Source organism: Bombina bombina, chromosome 8 (assembly GCF_027579735.1).
Source record: "Bombina bombina isolate aBomBom1 chromosome 8, aBomBom1.pri, whole genome shotgun sequence".
In the NCBI taxonomy this organism is placed as follows: Eukaryota; Metazoa; Chordata; class Amphibia; order Anura; family Bombinatoridae; genus Bombina; species Bombina bombina.
In genome coordinates this window covers 38493759-38518928 of record NC_069506.1, presented here as the reverse complement: position 1 = coordinate 38518928, position 25170 = coordinate 38493759, and the positions used below count along the sequence as shown (strand labels likewise).

At 38.6% G+C, this 25170-nt stretch overlaps 1 protein-coding gene across 1 annotated transcript in view; it reads right to left on the bottom strand.

Moving 5' to 3' along the window:
• The window catches only part of LOC128637968 (interleukin-18), an 85608-nt gene that overhangs the window by 24467 nt on the left and 35971 nt on the right, over positions 1-25170 (bottom strand). Inside the window, exon 3 of the mRNA XM_053689854.1 lies at positions 7184-7223. The gene's annotated coding sequence lies outside the window, so the exon portion shown is untranslated. The remainder of the gene's footprint in view (positions 1-7183; positions 7224-25170) is intronic.

The window sequence follows — 25170 nt, the reverse complement described above, 5'->3', positions numbered from 1 at the left end:
TAAACTGCGAGCCACGGTCTGTTAAGATCCGTCGAGGGAGACCATGAAGTCTGAAGACGTGTAGTAGGAGCAAATGTATAGTTTCGGCAGCAGTAGGTAGCTTGTGGTAGGGTATGAGATGTATCATCTTACTGAACAAGTCAACCACGACAAGGATAGTAGTATTATTGGAGGATATGGGGAGATCAACGACATAATCCAAGGCTATGTCTGCCCATGGTCGTGTTGGAGTGGGTAAAGGCATGAGTAACCCATAGGGCCTATGTTTCAATCTTTTAGTGGTAGCGCACACTGAACAGGTGTTAATGTACTTTGTTATGTCGGTATTCATATCAGGCCACCAATAGCTCCTTTTAATAAGCTCCTGTGTCTTGTGGATTCCGGTGTGTCCCGCGAATAAGGATTCATGAGCGGAATGTAATATCAAATCTCTGATAGAAGGGGGTACATATAACTTCTCATCAAAGTAATAAAGGGAATCCTGTTTCATTTGTAACTGTTGAAGAGGCTTAGTTTGATCTTTATGTTGTTCTTCTCTTAGGAATGGAATAGAATCAATGAGAAACAACAGGTATTTGTTCTCGGGAATTACAGATTCTTTTGGAAGAGAGAGATCCGAAGGAGTAGGCAGGCGTGACAGAGCGTCTGCCTTCTTGTTCTTAGTAACTGGTCTGTAAGTGATAAGGAAATCAAATCTGGAGAAATACAGATTCCAACGAACATGTCGTGCAGTGAGGGTTTATGTACATTTTAGGTACTGTAAATTCCTATGATCAGTATACACTATGGTCGGATATGTCACTCCCTCAAGGAGATGACGCCACTGTTCAAAGGCAACCTTGATAGCCAGTAACTCTTTATCACCCACAGGGTAGTGCAACTCAGGAGCCGTCAAACATCTTGAATAAAAAGCTACGGGATGTAGAGGTTTCTTTAGGTGTTCTCTTTGTGAAAGAACAGCTCCAATAGCGTAATCGGAGGCATCGACCTCCAATACGTATTGGAGTTGGTTATTTGGGTAGCGTAATATAGGTGCAGAGGTGAATTTTTGTTTTAGGAGATCAAAAGCCTTTCGGGAGTCAGCAGTCCAGAGGAACTTAATGTTTGATTTTGTGAGGTTGGTAAGTGGTTTGGCAATTGCTGCGAAATTGTTTATAAATTTTCGGTAAAAATTTGCAAAGCCTAGAAAGCGTTGTACCTGTTTCTTATTACTTGGCTCTGGCCACTGTCGAATGGTAGTGATTTTAGAGTCGTCCATCTGTATGCCAAATTCCGAAATCTGATAACCAAGAAAGGTGATCTGTTTTGTATGAAATATACATTTTTCGGCTTTAGCATATAAAGAATGAGAGCGTAAGCGTGATAATACCTGTCTGACGTGTTTTGTGTGTTCTTCTAGTGTTTTTGAATAGATCAAAATATCGTCAAGATAGATCACAATATAGGTGTCAAGAATATCTTTAAAGATATCGTTAATAAAGTGCTGGAAGGTTGCCGGGGCGTTGCAGAGACCGAATGGCATGACGGTGTATTCGTACAAGCCGTAGCGAGTACGGAACGCCATCAGCCATTCGTCTCCAGCCCTCATACGAACGAGATTATACGCACCTCGCAGGTCAAGTTTAGTGAAGACCTTGGCACCTTCCAAACGCTCAATTAGCTCTGGGATAAGGGGCAAAGGATACCGGTTTTTAACAGTAACCTTGTTCAGCTGCCGGTAGTCCACTATGGGTCTTAAACTGCCATCTTTATTTTTTACAAAAAACATACCGGCAGCAGCGGGGGAAGTAGATGGTCTGATGAATCCCTTCTCTAGATTTTCCTCAATATAGGATTTTAAGTGTTCCAGTTCAGGTTTAGACAACGGGAACACATGATCGCAGGGTATGACTGCACCTGGAAGTAAATCAATAGGGCATTCATAGATACGATGCGGCGGTAGGTTTTGGGATTCTTTTTTACTGAAAACATCTATAAAGTCGGCATAAACATTAGGTATCTTGATATCAGTGGAGATTTGAGGTGGTTGTAAAAGCAGAGTAGGGAAGCAAGTGGATAAGCAGTAATCAGAATTAAGCTGTACAGTGAGATTGGACCATGATATCAGAGGGTTATGTAGTTTTAACCATTGTAGGCCTAGAATAAGAGGGAAGACGGGGGATGTAATGACATCAAAGGAAATGTACTCCCTATGGTGGTCTGGTGTGGATATGAGTAGTGGTATTGTTTCGTAAATTACCGGTCCAGAGGACAAAACCTCCCCATCAATTCCCCTTAAAGGTACAGGAGCCTTTTTTTTTATAAGTGGAATTTTATTTTTTGTGGCAAAACACACATCAATGTAAGAGGCAGAAGCACCAGAGTCAATTATCCCTGAAACGTTCACTCGAAGTTGATCCCACTGCAAGAGAAGGCATAAGTTAAGGTATCTTGCAGAGTTTGATACAGCGTTTAAGGAATAAAAAGGATGGGAGTTCTTACCCTTATTCTGTTTTTGGAGAATGGGACAGGCTTTAACAGTATGCTCTTCTGATGCACAGTACATGCATAAATTCTGGGAGCGCCTTCTTAACTTTTCTTGGTTGCTTAAAGGGCCTTTAAGAAAACCAATTTCCATAGGTTCAGTGGTGTTTTTAACATGTGAGTGTGTAGGTAAAGAAGGGTTTTGTTTCTTATGTGTTGACTCATGATAAACTTTCTCGTGTTGTCTCTCCCTAAGCCTTCTGTCAATACTGATACTGAGATTAATTAGTTCCTCCAAAGTGTGAGGAATTTCAATGCGAGAGAGTTCATCTTTAATAGATTCTGACAAACCCAATCTAAACTGGTTTTTTAGCGACAAATTATTCCATTGGGTGTCAGTAGCTAGCCTCTTAAAGTCTGCAATATAATCTTTTACATCCCTTCTTTTCTGCTTAAGAGAGCGCATTGCAGTTTCAGCGGTTAGTTGTTTGTAAGGGTCATCATAAAGCTGACCAAGGGTAGAAAAGAAGGAATCTAGAGAGTTAAGTATATCATCGTTTGTCTCCAGAAAGGAATTAGCCCAGCTTCTGGGTTCTGCTCTTAAATAGGAAATGGTAGTCATCACCTTAACTTTGTCAGTGGGATATGTGTATGGTTTTAGTGCAAACAGCAAAAGGCAAGAGTTTTTAAAATCTCTAAATTGTTTTCTATCCCCTGAGAATATATCTGGGAGACTAACTTGTGGTTCCTGGAAACGAGTTCTACTATCTACAAAGTCTTTAATATAAGTTTTCAGTCCCTGGTTTTCTAGTTTGAGGGTATTGAGGCCATCAGTTAAAGCATCCACTTTTTGAGAGAGAGTTTGTATCTGAGTAGTCATCTCAGCTGGATCCATGTTTTAAAGGCTTGTTATTCTGTATCTGTAATGTCAAAGATACTATGTTGTAGTATGCAATATTTTAAATGAATCACAACTGCTGAGAGTATAGGATGTGTAGCAAGGTTTAAACTGGATAATAACATGAATTACTAAAAGAAGTAATGTCAGAATCCGAGTATAAACTTAGCAATTTGTTACAGGGAAAAATAGCATTAGATATTTCTATAGCTGTCTCGAGTAAATGAATACTGGAGGAACAACAGAAAAACCGTGTCTATAACCAGAGAAAAAATAAAACAGTGTTAACACAACAAAAATAGCTACTATGTCAATATAGGCCTCACCCACGATATATCACAAAACATGAGTAAATTTGGGTAGGAGATATTGTAGCAAAGAAAGCAGCTTGTAAAAAGGCATGCGGTTACTAAATGTACCTGGAAGGTAAACAAAGTTTTGGAGAATTGTAGAGAAATCTCACAGCTTGAAGCGGAGAAGCGGTTGCAGCGCTGGAGCCGAACAGGTTGGCGTGTGACGTCACAGCTCCACGATGCAGGGCGGAAGAATCAGCTGAATGGAGCAAGCTGACAGCAACGGCTGGACAAAGAGTCAATCCGGTATCAAGAGAGGTAGGCTGGTTTCAGCAGGTGGAGTTGGTGAATCCGGAAAGGTAGATATTTGGTTGAAATCCCAAGAGGTAACAAAATACTAGAGCTCTGTTGAATCACACTATGGTTAGTGGAAAACAATAACAAGCAAAGTGGAGAGGGGGGAGGAGGCTTAAATAGCATAGCAGGTGAATTGATCAGACAATTAAAGGCATATTCTCAGTAAAAGTAACAGGTTGTTGTTAGGCAATATGTAATCGTGACAGTGGAGTACTGGTTTGGGCTGGTATCATCAAAGATGAGCTTGTGGGGCCTTTTCGGGTTGAGGATGGAGTCAAGCTCAACTCCCAGTCCTACTGCCAGTTTCTGGAAGACACCTTCTTCAAGCAGTGGTACAGGAAGAAGTCTGCATCCTTCAAGAAAAACATGATTTTCATGCAGGACAATGCTCCATCACACGCGTCCAAGTACTCCACAGCGTGGCTGGCAAGAAAGGGTATAAAAGAAGAAAATCTAATGACATGGCCTCCTTGTTCACCTGATCTGAACCCCATTGAGAACCTGTGGTCCATCATCAAATGTGAGATTTACAAGGAGGGAAAACAGTACACCTCTCTGAACAGTGTCTGGGAGGCTGTGGTTGCTGCTGCACGCAATGTTGATGGTGAACAGATCAAAACACTGACAGAATCCATGGATGGCAGGCTTTTGAGTGTCCTTGCAAAGAAAGGTGGCTATATTGGTCACTGATTTGTTTTTGTTTTGTTTTTGAATGTCAGAAATGTATATTTGTGAATGTTGAGATGTTATATTGGTTTCACTGGTAAAAATAAATAATTGAAATGGGTATATATTTGTTTTTTGTTAAGTTGCCTAATAATTATGCACAGTAATAGTCACCTGCACACACAGATATCCCCCTAAAATAGCTATAACTAAAAACAAACTAAAAACTACTTCCAAAACTATTCAGCTTTGATATTAATGAGGTTTTTGGGTTCATTGAGAACATGGTTGTTGTTCAATAATAAAATTAATCCTCAAAAATACAACTTGCCTAATAATTCTGCACTCCCTGTATATACATAGATACATTCACACACACATATAAACGCATGTACACACACATATACATACACACATTTATACACACACATGCACACACATATATATACACACATACACACACACACACACACACACATACACACACACACACACACACATATATATATATATATATATACATAAACACACATATAAACACATGTGCACACACACTTATATACACAGACATATATATACACACACACATACACACAAGCTTTACAGAGATTTTTGTAGTGCAATAACAGCCCCTATATCTCATGTGTGGACAACTCAACAGAAAATTTCCAACTGGTTAAAAAACATATCTTTAACACATTTTTGGAGCAGTTGAAAACACATTTTTGCCTGATTTAAATGACATTTCTTGGCGATTGACACAATTTTCTTTTATATCAAAACTTTCCACATGCTTAGTTCATGGGTTAATAAGCAAACTGTCTTTTAATAAAAAAGTGAATAATGTTACTGCACTGAGAGGTGGCATGGAATAGGTGCTATATTTCTGCTGGCTGTCTGGCAGGGTAATAGAGCCGGAGTCTGATCTGGGCATACACTGGAAGAGATACTACATAGCTAGGGGTTAGATCTGATACTGCATGCTTTATAAGAAACATATGGGGGTTTATGTCCCTTTAAATATGATTCTGCTGTGTTTTTGAAGTTGAAATTGTTTTTGAGCTTAGTAAGATTCTCATTTCATGTGTGTGATATGTATATTGCATTTAGATGTCTACTCCAGAATTGTTATTTTTTATAAATATAGATAATCCCTTTATTACCCATTTTCCCCAGTTTTGCATAACCAACACTGTTATACTAATATACTTTTTACCTCTGTGATTACCTTGTGTCTAAGCCGTTGCAGACTGCCCACTTATTTCAGTTATTTTGACTTGCATTTTAGCCAATCAGTGCTGACTCATAAATAACTCCACGGAGTAAGCACAATGTAATTTATATGGCACACATGCACTTGCAGTGTCTAGCTGCGAAAATGCACTGAGATAATAGGCGACCTTCAAGGGCTTAGAAATTAGCGTATGACCGATCTTGGTTTGGCTTTCATCAAAGAATACCAAGAGAACAATACATTTTGATCATAAAATTAAATTGGAAAGTTGTTTAAAATTGCATGTCCCACCTAAATCATGAAATTTTAATTTTGACTAGACTGTCCCTTTAATGTTAGGAATCTCAAATCTGTAGAATATATAGGTGAAGTATTTTGGAAGTAAAAATAAGCCAGCAACACATTATTTAAATGGGACTAGACGTATCCAAACAGAGGAGGAAAGGGATTCGGGAGTAGTAATACATAACAAGCTAAAGATGGGTGAACAATGCAGGGCAGTGGCTTCTAGGGCTAATAAAATATGAGCATGCATTAAAAGAGGCATTGATGCAGGGAGGAAAGCATAAATTTGTCACTATATAAATCCCTGGTAAAACCTCACCTTGAGTATGGAGTGCGGTTCTGGGGACCAATCTCAAAAAAGACATTGCAGACTTAGAAAAAGTTCAGAGAAGTGCCAGAAAACTAATAAGAGGAATGGAGAATTTACGCTATAAGTAGAGGTTAGCCGAATTGGGTCTATTTTCTGTAGGAAAACAAGGGACTTGAGAGGTGATATGATTACTTTATATAAATATATTCAAAGCTCATATACAGAGATGGCAGAAACTCTGTTTATTCCAAGAAAATTGATTGTGATAAGAGGTCACAATATAAGACTGGAGGAAATGAGATTTATTCTAAAGCAATGTAAACTTTTTCTATCTGTAAGAGCAATAAAATTGTGGTACCTAAGGAGGTAGTAAATGTCAAGTCCTCAGATACATTTAAAAATGGCTTACGTAATGGGATTAATTTAAGCTCAAATGGAACATTTATTGTAAGCATATTAAGATTTGTATAGGATAAACTTGATGGACTTCTGTCATCTACTATATTAAAATCATATAAGTTATGTCCAGTGAATTTGGAACATGGTCTCTATGTTATTTTTTTTCAGATTTCCGCTAAAACTGTATATAAATAACCAAATTCTGTAGACATAACCTAAAGCAAATCCATTATTTTGTCACTTACATACGGAACATCTTGCAGAGTATTTCTGCTTACCTTCAAACCACAAACTGTTTTCAGAAAAATGCATCATGTCCTATTGAAGAAAAAGGGGAAAATGTTGATTAAGCTTTTTTTTTTTTCTTTTCAATGAAAGTTGTAACAGTTCCTTTTTTCATGAAATCTAGTTCCTTGTAATTGGTATTTTCATTATTTTGCAGATTCTGAGCCCTCTAATGTATCCACAATGGGATGTTGTTATTTTTGTTGACTATCTTATGACATTTCAGTTCTCAATTTCTAAATGTGAAGCGAACCAAGTGTCATCAGATTTCTAGTACAATAACCGTATTAACAGTTGTATGTGAGTAAGTGACTGCAGATGAGCTCCTTTCATTAAATTATGTGATAACAGTGAGCACTTAATTAAAAAAAACTAATTTCCTAGGCAGTTATCTAGTTTCTCAAATTCTTATTATAAAAATAACTGTCTAATAAAACGTGCTGAATTAATAAAAGCATAAAAACTAAAGTCTCATCTGGCCTGCACATATCTCAGTGTAATTAGAGGGACAAGTCAACATTAAACTTTCATGAGTCAGATAGAGAAATAGTTTTAAGACATTCCAATTTACTTATGTTATCAAATTGTGCACTGTCTGTTTGTATACACACTAATGTACCAGCTTCTACTGAGCATGTGCAAGAGATCACAAGATCACAGTGTATCCGTATATGAGTCTGTGATTGACGGATTGCTTTAAAGGGACAGTCTACACCAGAATTTTTATTGTTTTAAAAGATAGATAATCCCTTTATTACCCATTTCCCAGTTTTGCATAACCAACACAGTTATAATAATATACTTTTAACCTCTGTGATTATCTTGTATCTAAGTCTCTGCAAACTGCCCCTTTTTTCAGTTCTTTTGACAGACTTGCAGTCTAGCCAATCAGTGCCTGCTCCCAGATAACTTCTTGTGCACGAGCACAGTGTTATCTATATGAAATAAGTGAACTAAGACCTTCTAGTGGTGAAAAACTGTTAAAATGCAATCTGAAAGAGGTGGGCTTCAAGGTCTAAGAAATTAGCATATGAACCTCCTAGGTTAAGATTTCAACTAAGAATACCAAGAGTACAAAGCAAAATTGGAGCTAAAAGTAAATTGAAAACTTGTTTAAAATTACATGCTCTATCTGAATCATGAAAGTTTATTTTGGCCTAGACTGTCCCTTTAACACAGTGGCACATTTAGGTTTTGGGCTGCCCTAGGCATTTAAAATTCTGCTGCCCCCCCACCCCCAGGTTTTATGCTATTTTTAGCTTTAATATATATATTTTGGTCAGGGTGTAACATAACTTTTTTTATTATTATTATTTTTAATGGGTTTTCCAAAGTAAATGAGGAGGAGAGAAGGTAGGGAGGAAGAAGAGAGGAGGGAGAAAACATAATTTATGCTTACCTGATAAATTCCTTTCTCCTGTAGTGTAGTCAGTCCACGGGTCATCCATTACTTATGGGATATTAACTCCTCCCTAACAGGAAGTGCAAGAGGATCACCCAAGCAGAGCTGCTATATAGCTCCTCCCCTCTACGTCATACCCAGTCATTCGACCGAAAACCAAACGAGAAAGGAGAAACTATAGGGTGCAGTGGTGACTGTAGTAAAATTTAAAATTTAGACCTGCCATAAAAAACAGGGTGGGCCGTGGACTGACTACACTACAGGAGAAAGGAATTTATCAGGTAAGCATAAATTATGTTTTCTCCTGTTAAGTGTAGTCAGTCCACGGGTCATCCATTACTTATGGGATACCAATACCAAAGCTAAAGTACACGGATGACGGGAGGGACAGGCAGGCTCTTTACACGGAAGGAACCACTGCCTGAAGTACCTTTCTCCCAAAAACAGCCTCCGAAGAAGCAAAAGTGTCAAATTTGTAAAATTTGGAAAAAGTGTGAAGTGAAGACCAAGTTGCAGCCTTGCAAATCTGTTCAACAGAGGCCTCATTCTTAAAGGCCCAAGTGGAAGCCACAGCTCTAGTAGAATGAGCTGTAATTCTTTCAGGAGGCTGCTGTCCAGCAGTCTCATAGGCTAAACGTATTATGCTACGAAGCCAAAAAGAGAGAGAGGTGGCCGAAACCTTTTGACCTCTCCTCTGTCCAGAATACACGACAAATAGGGAAGAAGTTTGTCGAAAATCTTTAGTTGCCTGTAAATAAAATTTCAGGGCACGGACAACGTCCAGATTGTGCAGAAGTCGTTCCTTCTTTGAAGAAGGGTTAGGACACAATGATGGAACAACAATCTCTTGATTGATATTCCTGTTGGTAACTACCTTAGGTAAGAACCCAGGTTTAGTACGCAGAACTACCTTGTCTGAATGGAAAATCAGATAAGGGGAATCACAATGTAAGGCCGATAACTCAGAGACTCTTCGAGCCGAAGAAATAGCCATTAAAAACAGAACTTTCCAAGATAACAGCTTGATATCAATGGAATGAAGGGGTTCAAACGGAACACCCTGTAAAACGTTAAGAACTAAGTTTAAGCTCCATGGTGGAGCAACAGTTTTAAACACAGGCTTAATCCTGGCCAAAGCCTGACAAAAAGCCTGAACGTCTGGAACTTCTGACAGACGTTTGTGTAAAAGGATGGACAAAGCTGAGATCTGTCCCTTTAACGAACTAGCGGATAAACCCTTTTCTAAACCTTCTTGTAGAAAAGACAATATCCTAGGAATCCTAACCTTACTCCATGAGTAACTCTTGGATTCGCACCAATGCAAGTATTTACGCCATATTTTATGGTAAATTTTCCTGGTGACAGGCTTCTTAGCCTGTATTAAAGTATCAATCACTGATTCCGAGAATCCACGCTTTGATAGAATCAAGCGTTCAATCTCCAAGCAGTCAGCTTCAGAGAAATTAGATTTGGATGTTTGAAAGGACCCTGCACCAGAAGGTCCCTTTTCAGAGGTAGAGACCATGGTGGACAGGACGACATGTCCACTAGGTCTGCATACCAGGTCCTGCGTGGCCACGCAGGCGCTATTAGAATCACCGATGCTCTCTCCTGTTTGATCCTGGCAATCAATCGAGGAAGCATCGGGAAGGGTGGAAACACATAAGCCATGTTGAAGGCCCAAGGTGCTGTCAGAGCATCTATCAGAACTGCTCCCGGGTCTCTGGACCTGGATCCGTAACAAGGAAGTTTGGCGTTCTGGCGAGACGCCATGAGATCCAGATCTGGTTTGCCCCAACGCCGAAGTATTTGGGCAAAAACCTCCGGATGAAGTTCCCACTCCCCCTGATGAAAAGTCTGACGACTTAGAAAAACCGCTTCCCAGTTCTCCACGCCTGGGATGTGGATCGCTGATAGGTGGCAAGAGTGAGACTCTGCCCAGTGAATTATAACCGGATTAGTTATAGAAACCAATTTTTTACAGTAAAAGCATTGATTTAGCAAAGGAATGTACCCACTAGCAAATGGATGATTAACCCCTTAATACTGGAAAAACGTATGACAATAAAATATAAACGTTTTATTACAGTCAAAACACAGTCTCACAGGTCTGCTGTGAGTGATTACCTCCCTCAAAACAAGTTTTGGAGACCCCTGAGCTCTGTAGAGACGTCCTGGATCATGCAGGGAGAATAATGGAGACTTGTGACTGAATTTCTACTGCGTAGAAAAGCGCCAAAATAGGCCCCTCCCACTCATAATACAACAGTGGGGAAGCTCAATAAACTGACTTTATTTAAAATAAATGACAGCCAAGTGGAAAATAATGCCCATAAATTTTTTCACCAAGTACCTCAGAGAAAAAAAAACGATTAACCTGCCAGTAAACGTTTTAATATAAATATATGAAATGATATTCAAAGCCTGTTGCTAGTCGCTCTCACTGCAGAAAGGCTATAAGTTATATGTATACAGTATTTTCTTAGTGAAGTGCCATTCCCCAGAAATACCTCAGTGCCAACATACATACATAACAGCCTGATACCAGTTGCTACTACTGCATTTAAGGCTGTACTTACATTTTAACGGTATTAGCAGTATTTTCTCAGTCAATTCCATTCCTTAGAAAATAATATACTGCAACATACCTCTTTGCAGGTGAACCCTGCCCGCTGTCCCCTGTTCTGAAGTTACCCCGCTCCTCAGAAGGCCGAGAACAGCAAATGGATCTTAGTTACGTCCGCTAAGATCATACACAAACTCAGGCAGATTCTTCTTCTAATGCTGCCTGAGAAAAAACAACACACTCCGGTGCCGTTTAAAATAACAAACTTTTGATTGAAGAAATAAAAACTAAGTTTTAATAACCACTGTCCTCTCACACATCCTATCGATTAGTTAGGTGCAAGAGAATGACTGGGTATGACGTAGAGGGGAGGAGCTATATAGCAGCTCTGCTTGGGTGATCCTCTTGCACTTCCTGTTAGGGAGGAGTTAATATCCCATAAGTAATGGATGACCCGTGGACTGACTACACTTAACAGGAGAAAGAGGAAAAGGGAGGGATGCATTTGGGGGTGATTAAACGGTGGCACATAAGTTCAATTATATGTGAGACAGGTTTTTAATAATGAAAGACTGCATAATGTGTTAACATTATGTAAGCAGTTACTGTGCACATAATTTTAACACATTACAAAGTATTTGATTATTAAAAGCCTGTCTCACAAATTTCTGATTTTATGTATATGAAGCAAGGAGGTGTGTCAGTTACAGAAATACAGTGCTTGATAAATATGTAAAAAAAAATCTAGGAGCTAAGTATTTATTTTTTGGATATTGATAATATATATATATAGTTGGTGTATTTATCTTAATGTTGCCACCAACTATATTATTATATATGTACATATGTATTATGTACAATATTATGTATTATTTATTTATATTGATTTCAGTAGTGACTTCCACTAATATTATATAATTTTGTCTATTAGAATATCTCAGCGGTATATCCTAATAATATTAATACATCTTAGGAGTGTCCTCCAAGTGTGTTAGTATGTTTAATTATGAATATTAATAATTAACAATAATAATACAATTATTGTCAAATATCAATATTATTATTCAGTAACACTTTAAAATATTTCCTAAGTTCTGACCAGTTAATCTTTATGAACACACAGATTATATTTATGTAGTAAACTGAATATCACTTATGATCATATATATGTATTAATTGATTATTACAATCATACAATAATTTAACACACTATAAAAATCTTTATATCAATTAATATTTAAGTAAATCGTCTGATACCTCTTTATTATGGACACAATATAATCTATAAATCTACTCAAAATGAATTAATTATCAAATATCGCAATTACATTTTACTAGAACAATTTATAATTGCCAGAAATATTAACCAATTCAATATATAGCTTATTTAACAACATTTGGACTCACCTATGTCCAAACCTCACAATGGAATCCTAACTTAACTCCCACAAGTCTAATGGAATTTTTAGGAAAATATAGTTAATTAATTTAGGCCAAAATAATTTTATGTACTTCAATTAAACAACCAGATTTAACACTATATTTTCAATTCAACATATATCAATTAATATCAAATTAAATAAGTTCAATTTAACCACAATAATATATGCAATTTTTAAAATATATCACAGGAGCTTCAGTTTAACCTATGAACATTAAAATACTAAATCCTTTCCTCTTAATAATACATTTACTTAGCACTAATATAATTATTTATAGACTACACAGTCCTATGAAATATAAATTACAATTATAATTACACCTTTAAATACAGCTTCAATTGAACTACTGCATTAAAAGAATATCTTTGATTTAAAATATTAATAATGATAAAGAAACAGTAAACCGCTTATTCATTACCAGATACCAATTTTTGAGAGTTTGAGCATCCAGATTCCTCTTATTGTTATATAAAAGGAGATATTTGCACAAATATTGGAAGAGAAGTGAGCCCAATAATCTCTTATGCAGAAAAAGGGTCCCTAAAGCATGTGTTTTACAATGACTGTGTACGCACACTCTCTTCCATCTGTAAATATGGGAGCAAAGTAGGATTGCAACAAAGAAAACAGGCAAGGCTTAGCCAGTCACAAAAGGAAGCAAGGGGCACACTCTCTTCCATGTGCAGAGCTTATATTAGTGGTAAAATCCTCCCCATTTCTTAATCACCCAATAGAGAAATCTTTGAGTCTGGATAACTCTCATTGGCTATAGTTATTTTTGCAGATCTGTAATTCAATCCCCCTTTGATTGAATATCTCTGGCTGCAATTCCCATATCAAACACCAGGGGCAACAAAGATTGAAAAGTGGTTTTATCAGTAAGATGCTTAAATTACAGAACAATATATTTCCTTATTTATATATATATATATATATATATATATATATATATATATATATATATATATATTCATAAATGTATATTCAATATACTTATTTCCTAGCTTTAATAAAGCATTTGGTTAATATTATATGTAATTATTTAATTTAACTGAGTATACATATTTCAAAACTAGACATGGGTATAATTTGATATCTATGATATATATATATATATATATATATATATATATATATATATATATATATATATATATATATATATATATATATTTCCTATTGATAATGCCTGAAGAGATGAATTTTCAAGTCATATTTCTATAGGGGACTTAGTCATTTTAATTCATAATTTCTAGTATCATATTAATAATTAGTTATACTATTAATTATTTGATTTTAATAGAATCATATCATTCCATATTCTGATATTATATTGTATTTAATTTGAATTCTGTAGTAATTAATATCATTATAGACATATATATATATATATATATATATATATATATATATATATATATATATATATATATATATATATATATATATATTTGAGCATTATATCACTAAAAATAGATATATTCAGTTATCTGAAGTCATTTCTTAATAAAGTATAGGAGTATGGACTGATATCTATGATTGTAGTCATAGGGCAATTTATTTAGTATGTATCAGTCATCTCAGAGGTATATCAGATTTATGAAATAAAAGAAAATGTTGTTTATTCTGAAACAGTTTGTTTAACATTTATATTCACCCATACATTTATTTATTTAAATCACACCATATTGGTGCTATGCTTTAGACATATCTCCTATACTTTTACAATTTTTACAGTTTCAGGACAGTTAAAACAACTAAATACAAAGCTGAAAATATAAATGTTCTGAAAATACAAAAACCCCGTAGGAACAGTCACTGATTTTATCCATACTGCACACTCTCGAACTTCCATATGCAGGGCAGTTTTAGATGCATCTGAAATTGGTGAACACTGCAGCATCACAATATTCTAGTTTCCCGCTCAAGCAGGCACGCTGAAAATGCACTGCCTGTCAGAAAGTAACTGATTTGTGAGGTCTCCGAGAAGATAAAAACACAGGAAAAGATGGGGAGGGGCATAAGATCGTCAGCACAGAGCAAACCTCTCACACACTGAAATCAGTGTTGCATACTTAGCAACCTGCAGTTTACAGACAGGCTGCAGGCAGTGAATAACTTCCGCAGGTGGAGAGTCCTGCCGCAGCTAAGAGAAATTGTGATGTGACTACCGTACTTCTCCCAAGTAGAAATATGGTCCCAATTTCCTCATAAAATGTCGCCCCTCCAAATCTGCCTCCCTAGGCAATTGTCTTGTTTGCCTAGACCAGTGATTTGCAACCTTTTTTTTGCTGTGGCACACTTTTTTACATTAAAAAACCCTGTGGCACACCAACATCCCAAAATTTTACAAAATCACACATTGTAGCCTAATACAGGATATATATACAGTATATATATATATATATATATATATATATATACATACACACACTTTACTGTGCTGTCATGTCATGCCTCCTACAAACTATACATGACATATTGATTTGAAATAGGGACACCCGCGCACTGTTGTCAGTCTGCCGCGGCACACCTGAGGATCTCTCACGGCACACTAGTGTGCCACGGCACACTGGTTGAAAAACACTGGCCTAGACTATAATACGCCCCTGCTGTAACATGATTCAGTTATATGCACATTGAGGCACCAGCTCCTACTGAGCGTGTGCAAGACATCCTAGTGTATACAGGCATATCTCATTTTATTGTGCTTTGCTTTATTGCGCTTCACAGATTTATTGCTCTTTTTACAGATTTAAGGTTTGTGGCAACCCTGTGTCGAGCAAGTCTATTGCTCTATTTTTCCAACATATATACACATATAAACACATAATTACATGTATATACATATATGCACACCTATACATACACACCACCATCAAAAAGACTACGACTCACTAACGGTTCAGATGATGATTATCATTTTTTAGCAATAAAGTATTTTTTAATTAAGGTATGTACATTGTTTTTATTTAGACATAATGCTATTGCACACTTAATAGAATACAGTATAGTGTAAACATTTTAAACTTTTATATGCACTGAGAAATAAAACAAATAGTGTGACTCACTTTATTGCTATATTCGCTTTATTGCAGTGGTCTGGAACCAAACCTGCAATATGTCCAAGATACACCTGTATGTATATGAGTCTGTGATTGACTGCTGTCAAATGATTCAGTAATATACACACTGAGGCACCAGATCCTACTGAGCGTGTGCAAGACATCACAGTGTTTATCTATATGAGTCTGTGATCGTCTGATGGCTGTCACATGATACAGTTATATACACACTGAGGTACCAGATCCTACTGAGCGTGTGCAAGAGATGACAGTGTTTATCTATATGAGTCTGTGACCGTCTGATGGCTGTCACATGATACAGTAATATACACACTGAGGCACCAGATTCTACTGAGCGTGTGCAAGAGATCAGAGTGTTTATCTATATGAGTCTGTGATCGTCTGATGGCTATCACGTGATACAGTTATATACACACTGACATACCAGATCCTACTGAGCGTGTGCAAGAGATCACAGTGTTTATCTATATGAGTCTATGATTGGCTGATGGATGTCACATGAAACAGTTAAATACACACTAAGGCACCAGATCCTACTGAGCGTGTGCAAGAGATCACAGTGTTTATCTATATAAGTCTGTGATCGTCTGATGGCTGTCACATGATACAGTTATATACACACTGAGGTACCAGATCCTACTGAGCGTGTGCAAGAGATCACAGTGTTTATCTATATGAGTCTGTGATCGTCTGACTGGCTGCCACATGATACAGTTATATACACACTGAGGTACCAGATCCTACTGAGCGTGTGCAAGAGATCACAGTGTTTATCTATATGAGTCTGTGATTGTCTGATGGCTGTCACATGATACAGTTATATGCACACTGAGGCACCAGATCCTACTGAGCGTTTGCAAGAGATCACAGTGTTTATCTATATGCGTCTGTGATCATCTGATGGCTTTCACATGATACAGTTATATACACACTGAGGTACCAGATCCTACTGAGCGTGTGCAAGAGATCACAGTGTTTATCTATATGAGTCTGTGATCGTCTGTTTGCTGTCACATGATACAGTTATATACACACTGAAGCACCAGATCCTAATGAGCGAGTACAAGAGATTACAGTGTTTATCTATATGAGTCTGTGATTGGCTGATGGCTGTCACATGATACAGTTATATACACACTGAGGCACCAGATCTTACAGAGCGTGTGCAAGAGATCACAGTGTTTATCTATATGAGTCTGTGATCGTCTGATGGCTGTCACATGATACAGTTATATACACACTGAGGTACCAGATCCTACTGAGCGTGTGCAAGAGATGACAGTGTTTATCTATATGAGTCTGTGACCGTCTGATGGCTGTCACATGATACAGTTATATACACACTGAGGCACCAGATTCTACTGAGCGTGTGCAAGAGATCACAGTGTTTATCTATATGAGTCTGTGATCGTCTGATGGCTATCACGTGATACAGTTATATACACACTGACATACCAGATCCTACTGAGCGTGTGCAAGAGATCACAGTGTTTATCTATATGAGTCTATGATTGGCTGATGGATGTCACATGAAACAGTTAAATACACACTAAGGCACCAGATCCTACTGAGCGTGTGCAAGAGATCACAGTGTTTATCTATATAAGTCTGTGATCGTCTGATGGCTGTCACATGATACAGTTATATACACACTGAGGTACCAGATCCTACTGAGCGTGTGCAAGAGATCACAGTGTTTATCTATATGAGTCTGTGATCGTCTGACTGGCTGCCACATGATACAGTTATATGCACACTGAGGCACCAGATCCTACTGAGCGTTTGCAAGAGATCACAGTGTTTATCTATAGGCGTCTGTGATCATCTGATGGCTTTCACATGATACAGTTATATACACACTGAGGTACCAGATCCTACTGAGCGTGTGCAAGAGATCACAGTGTTTATCTATATGAGTCTGTGATCGTCTGTTTGCTGTCACATGATACAGTTATATACACACTGAAGCACCAGATCCTAATGAGCGAGTACAAGAGATTACAGTGTTTATCTATATGAGTCTGTGATTGGCTGATGGCTGTCACATGATACAGTTATATACACACTGAGGCACCAGATCTTACAGAGCGTGTGCAAGAGATCACAGTGTTTATCTATATGAGTCTGTGATCGTCTGATGGCTGTCACATGATACAGTTATATACACACTGAGGTACAAGATCCTACTGAGCGTGTGCAAGAGATCACAGTGTTTATCTATATGAGTCTGTGATCGTCTGATGGCTGTCACATGATACAGTTATATACACACTGAGGCACCAGATCCTACTGAGCGTGTGCAAGAGATCACAGTGTTTATCTATATGAGTCTGTGATTGGCTGATTGCTGTCACATGATACAGTTATATACACACTGAGGCACCAGATCCTACTAAGCGTGTGCAAGAGATCACTGTGTTTATCTATATGAGTCTGTGATCGTCTGATGCTTGTCACATGATACAGTTATATACACACTGAAGCACCAGATCCTACTGAGCGTGTTCAAGAGATCACAGTGTTTATCTATATGAGTCTGTGATTGACTGCTGTCACATGATAAAGTTATATACACACAGAGGCACCAGATCCTACTGAGCAGGTGCAAGAGATCACAGTGTTTATCTATATGAGTCTGTGATCGTCTGATGGCTGTCACATGATACAGTTATATACACACTGAGGCACCAGATCCTACTGAGCGTGTGCAAAAGATCACAGTGTTTATCTATATGAGTCTGTGAACATCTGATGGCTATCACGTGATACAGTTATATACACACTGACATACCAGATCCTACTGAGCGTGTGCAAGAGATCACAGTGTTTATGTATATGAGCCTGTGATCGTCTGATGGTTGTCACATGATACAGTTATATATATACTGAGGCACCAGATCCTACTGAACGTGTGCAAGAGATCACAGTGTTTACGTATATGAGCCTGTGATCGTCTGATGGTTGTCACATGATACAGTTATATATATACTGAGGCACCAGATCCTACTGAACGTGTGCAACAGATCACAGTGTTTATCTATATGAGTCTGTGATCGTCTGATGGCTGTCACATGATACAGTAGGATCTGGTGCCTCAGTGTGTATATAACTGTATCATGTGACAGCTATCAGACGATCACAGACTCATATAGATAAACACTGTGATCTCTTGCACACGCTCAGTAGGATCTGGTGCCTCAGTGTGTATATAACTGTATCATGTGACAGCCATCAGTCGATCACAGACTCATGTACGTAAACACTGTGATCTCTTGCACACGCTCAGTATGATCTGATGCCTCAGTATGTATTTAACTGTATCATGTGACAGCCATCAGACAATCACAGACTCATATAGATAAACACTGTGATCTCTTGAACACTCTCAGTAGGATCTGGTGCCTCAGTGTGTATATAACTGTACCAGGTGACAGCCATCAGTCAATCACAGATTCATATACGTAAACACTGTGATCTCTTGCACACGCTCAGTAGGATCTGGAGCCTCAGTGTGTATATAACTGTATCATGTGACAGCCATCAGTGAATCACAGACTCATGATACAGTTATATACACACTGAGGCACCAGATCCTACTGAGTGTGTGCAAGAGATTACAGTGTTTACGTATATGAGCCTGTGATCGTCTGATGGTTGTCACATGATACAGTTATATACACACTGAGGCACCAGATCCTACTGAGCATGTGCAAGAGATCACAGTGTTTATCTATATGAGTCTGTGATCGTCTGATGGCTGTCACATGATACAGTTATATACAAATTGAGTAACAAGATCCTACTGAGCGTGTGCAAGAGATCACAGTGTTTATCTATATGAGTCTGTGATCATCTGATGGCTGTCACATGATACAGTTAGATACACACTGAGGCACCAGATCCTATTGAGCGTGTGCAAGAGATCACAGTGTTTACGTATATGAGTCTGTGATCGTCTGATGGTTGTCATATGATACAGTTATATACACACTGAGGCACCAGATCCTACTGAGCGTGTGCAAAAGATCACAGTGTTTATCTATATGAGTCTGTGAACATCTGATGGCTATCACGTGATACAGTTATATACACACTGACATACCAGATCCTACTGAGCGTGTGCAAGAGATCACAGTGTTTATGTATATGAGCCTGTGATCGTCTGATGGTTGTCACATGATACAGTTATATATATACTGAGGCACCAGATCCTACTGAACGTGTGCAAGAGATCACAGTGTTTACGTATATGAGCCTGTGATCGTCTGATGGTTGTCACATGATACAGTTATATATATACTGAGGCACCAGATCCTACTGAACGTGTGCAACAGATCACAGTGTTTATCTATATGAGTCTGTGATCGTCTGATGGCTGTCACATGATACAGTAGGATCTGGTGCCTCAGTGTGTATATAACTGTATCATGTGACAGCTATCAGACGATCACAGACTCATATAGATAAACACTGTGATCTCTTGCACACGCTCAGTAGGATCTGGTGCCTCAGTGTGTATATAACTGTATCATGTGACAGCCATCAGTCGATCACAGACTCATGTACGTAAACACTGTGATCTCTTGCACACGCTCAGTATGATCTGATGCCTCAGTATGTATTTAACTGTATCATGTGACAGCCATCAGACAATCACAGACTCATATAGATAAACACTGTGATCTCTTGAACACTCTCAGTAGGATCTGGTGCCTCAGTGTGTATATAACTGTACCAGGTGACAGCCATCAGTCAATCACAGATTCATATACGTAAACACTGTGATCTCTTGCACACGCTCAGTAGGATCTGGAGCCTCAGTGTGTATATAACTGTATCATGTGACAGCCATCAGTGAATCACAGACTCATGATACAGTTATATACACACTGAGGCACCAGATCCTACTGAGTGTGTGCAAGAGATTACAGTGTTTACGTATATGAGCCTGTGATCGTCTGATGGTTGTCACATGATACAGTTATATACACACTGAGGCACCAGATCCTACTGAGCGTGTGCAAGAGATCACAGTGTTTATCTATATGAGTCTGTAATCGTCTGATGGCTGTCACATGATACAGTTATATACAAATTGAGTAACAAGATCCTACTGAGCGTGTGCAAGAGATCACAGTGTTTATCTATATGAGTCTGTGATCATCTGATGGCTGTCACATGATACAGTTAGATACACACTGAGGCACCAGATCCTATTGAGCGTGTGCAAGAGATCACAGTGTTTACGTATATGAGTCTGTGATCGTCTGATGGTTGTCATATGATACAGTTATATACACACTGAGGCACCAGATCCTATTGAGCGTGTGCAAGAGACTCATATAGATATAGATAAACACTGTGATCTCTTGCACACGCTCAGTAGTATCTGGTTCCTCAGTGTGGATATAAATGTAACATGGGACAGTCATCAGAAGATCACAGACTCATATAGATAAACACTAAGATCTCTTGCACACGCTCAGTAGGATCTGGTGCCTCAGTGTGTATATAACTGTATCATGTGACAGCCATCAGTCAATCACAGATTTATATATGTAAACACTGTGATCTCTTGCACACGCTCAGTAGGATCTGGTGCCTCAGTGTGTATATAACTGTATCATGTGACAGCTATCAGACAATCATAGACTCATATAGATAAACACTGTGATCTCTTGCACACGCAGAGTAGGATCTGGTGCCTCAGTGTGTATATAACTGTATCATGTGACAGCCATCAGTCGATCACAGACTCATGTACATAAACACTGTGATCTCTTGCACACGCTCAGTAGGATCTGGTGCCTCAGTGTGTATATAACTGTATCATGTGACAGCCATCAGCCAATCACAGACTCATATAGATAAACACTGTGATCTCTTGCACACGCTCAGTAGGATCTGGTGCCTCAGTGTGTATATAAGTTTACCAGGTTACAGCCATCAGTCAATCACAGATTCATATACGTAAACACTGTGATCTCTTGCACGCGCTCAGTAGGATCTGGTGCCTCAGTGTGTATATAACTGTGTCATGTGACAGCCATCAGACGATCACAGACTCACATACATAAACACTGTAATCTCTTGCACACGATCAGTAGGATCTGGTGCCTCAGTGTGTATATAACTGTATCATGTGACAGCCATCAGTGAATCACAGACTCATGATACAGTTATATACACACTGAGGCACCAGATCCTACTGAGCGTGTGCAAGAGATCACAGTGTTTATCTATATGCGTCTGTGATCATCTGATGGCTTTCACATGATACAGTTATATACACACTGAGGCACCAGATCCTACTGAGCGTGTGCAAGAGATGAAAGTGTTTACGTATATATGAGCCTGTGATCGTCTGTTGGTTGTCACATGATACAGTTATATACACACTAAGTCACAAGATCCTACTGAGTGTATGCAAGAGATCACAGTGTTTATCTATATGAGTCTGTGATCGTCTGATGGCTGTTACATGATACAGTTAGATACACACTGAGGCACCAGATCCTATTGAGCGCGTGCAAGAGATCACAATGTTTAAGTATATGAGTCTGTGATCGTCTGATGGTTGTCACATGATACAGTTATATACACACTGAGGCACCAGATCCTATTGAGCATGTGCTAGAGACTCATATAGATATAGATAAACACTGTGATCTCTTGCACACGCTCAGTAGGATCTGGTTCCTCAGTGTGCATATAAATGTATCATGTGACAGTCATCAGACGATCACAGACTCTTATAGGTAAACACTGTGATCTCTTGCACACTCTCAGTAGGATATGGTGCCTCACTTTGTATTAGACATGTGCGATTCATTTCGGATCGATTCGGAAATTCGGAAAATTCGGAAAATTCGGAGATTCGGATCGATTCGAATTTCCGAATTAAAATACTGCTGAATCTACAGAATAAATCCGAATCGAATCGAATACATCCGAATCGATTCGAATACATTCGGTAGATTCGGATGGCCATGTATTACACTAGTATTGTACAGTATATTAGGTTTTATCACTCTGCTATGGGTTAAACCTAATATACAGTACATAATACTAGTGTAATACACAGCACATCCCACCTAACACTTACCGAAATTCCGAATTTCCGAATTGATTCTAACCGAATCGAATCGAACCGAATCGAACCGAACCAAATTTTTTCTGAATCCAAAAGAATCCGAATGAATCCGAAACGAATTCATTCAAATTTTTCCGAATTCGAATAAATCCGAACCGAAATTCGAAACGATCCGAATCGATCCGAAACTAAACAAATTTTTCGAAGCTGCACAAGTCTACTGTGTATATAACTGTATCATGTGACAGCCATTAGACGATCACAGACTCATATAGATAAACACTGTGATCTCTTGCACACGCTCAGTAGGACCTGGTGCCTCAGTGTGTATATAACTGTATCATGTGACAGCCATCAGACGATCACAGACTCATAATAGTAAACACTGTAATCTCTTGCACCTGCTCAGTAGGATCTGGTGCCTCAGTGTGTATATAACTGTATCATGTGACATCCATCAGCCGATCACAGACTCAAATAGATAAACACTGTGATCCCTTGCACACGCTCAGTAGGATTTGGTGCCTCAGTGTGTATATAACTGTATCATGTGACAGCCATCAGTCGATCACAGACTCATATACGTAAACACTGTGATCTCTTGCACACGCTCAGTAGGATCTGGTGCCTCAGTGTGTATATAACTGTATCATGTGACAGCCATCAGCCAATCACAGACTCATATAGATAAACACTGTGATCTCTTGCACACGCTCAGTAGGATTTGGTGCCTCAGTGTGTTTATAACTGTATCATGTGACAGCCATCAGCCAATCACAGACTCATATAGATAAACACTGTGATCTCTTGCAAATGCTCAGTAGGATCTGGTGCCTCAGTGTGTTTATAACTGTATCATGTGACAGCCATCAGTCGATCACAGACTCATATATATGTAAACAGTGATCTCTTGCACACGCTCGGTAGGATCTGGTGCCTCAGTGTGTATATAACTGTATCATGTGACAGCCATCAGCCAATCACAGACTCATATAGATAAACACTGTGATCTCTTGCACACGCTCAGTAGGATTTGGTGCCTCAGTGTGTTTATAACTGTATCATGTGACAGCCATCAGTTGATCACAGGCTCATATACGTAAACACTGTGATCTTTTGCACACGCTCAGTAGGATCTGGTGCCTCAGTGTGTATATAACGTATCATGTGACAGCCATCAGCCAATCACAGACTCATATAGATAAACACTGTGATCTATTGCACGCGCTCAGTAGGATCTGGTGCCTCAGTATGTATATAACTGTAACATGTGACAGCCATCAGACGATCACGGACTTTATAGACAAACACTGTGATCTCTTGCACACGCTCAGTAGGATCTGGTGCCTCAGTGTGTATATAACTGTATAATGTGACAGCCATCAGTCGATCACAGACTCATATACGTAAACACTGTGATCTCTTGCACACAATCAGTAGGATCTGGTGCCTCAGTGTGTATATAACTGTATCATGTGACAGCTATCAGTGAATCACAGACTCATGATACAGTTATATACACACTGAGGCACCAGCTCTTACTGAGCATGTGCAAGAGATCACAGTGTTTATCTATATGAGTCTGTGATCATCTGATGGCTGTCACATGATACAGTTATATACACACTGAGGTACCAGATCCTACTGAGCGTGTACAAAAGATCACAGTGTTTATCTATATGAGTCTGTGATCGTCTCATGGCTGTCACATGATACAGTTATATACACACTGAGGCACCAGATCCTACTGAGCGTGTGCAAGAGATCACAGTGTTTATCTATATGAGTCTGTGATCATCTGATGGCTGTCACAATGTACATTTATATACACACTGAGACACCAGATCCTACTGAGCATGTGCAAGAGATCCCAGTGTTTACGTATATGAGTTTGTGATCTACTGATGGCTGTCACATGATACAGTTATATACACACTGAGGCACCAGCTCCTACTGAGAATGTGCAAGAGATCACAGTGTTTACGTATATGAGTCTGTGATCGTCTGATGACTGTCACTTGATACAGTTATATACACACTGAGGCACCAGATCCTACTGAGCGTGTGCAAGAGATCACAGTGTTTATCTATATGCGTCTGTGATCATCTGATGGCTTTCACATGATACAGTTATATACACACTGAGGTACCAGATCCTACTGAGCGTGTGCAAGAGATCACAGTGTTTATCTATATGAGTCTGTGATCGTCTGATGGCTGTCACATGATACAGTTATATACACACTGAGGTACCAGATCCTACTGAGCGCGTGCAAGAGATCACAGTGTTTATCTATATAAATCTGTGATTGAATGATGGCTGTCACATGATATAGTTATATACACACTGGGGCACCAGATCCTACTGAGCGTGTGCAAGAAATCACTGTG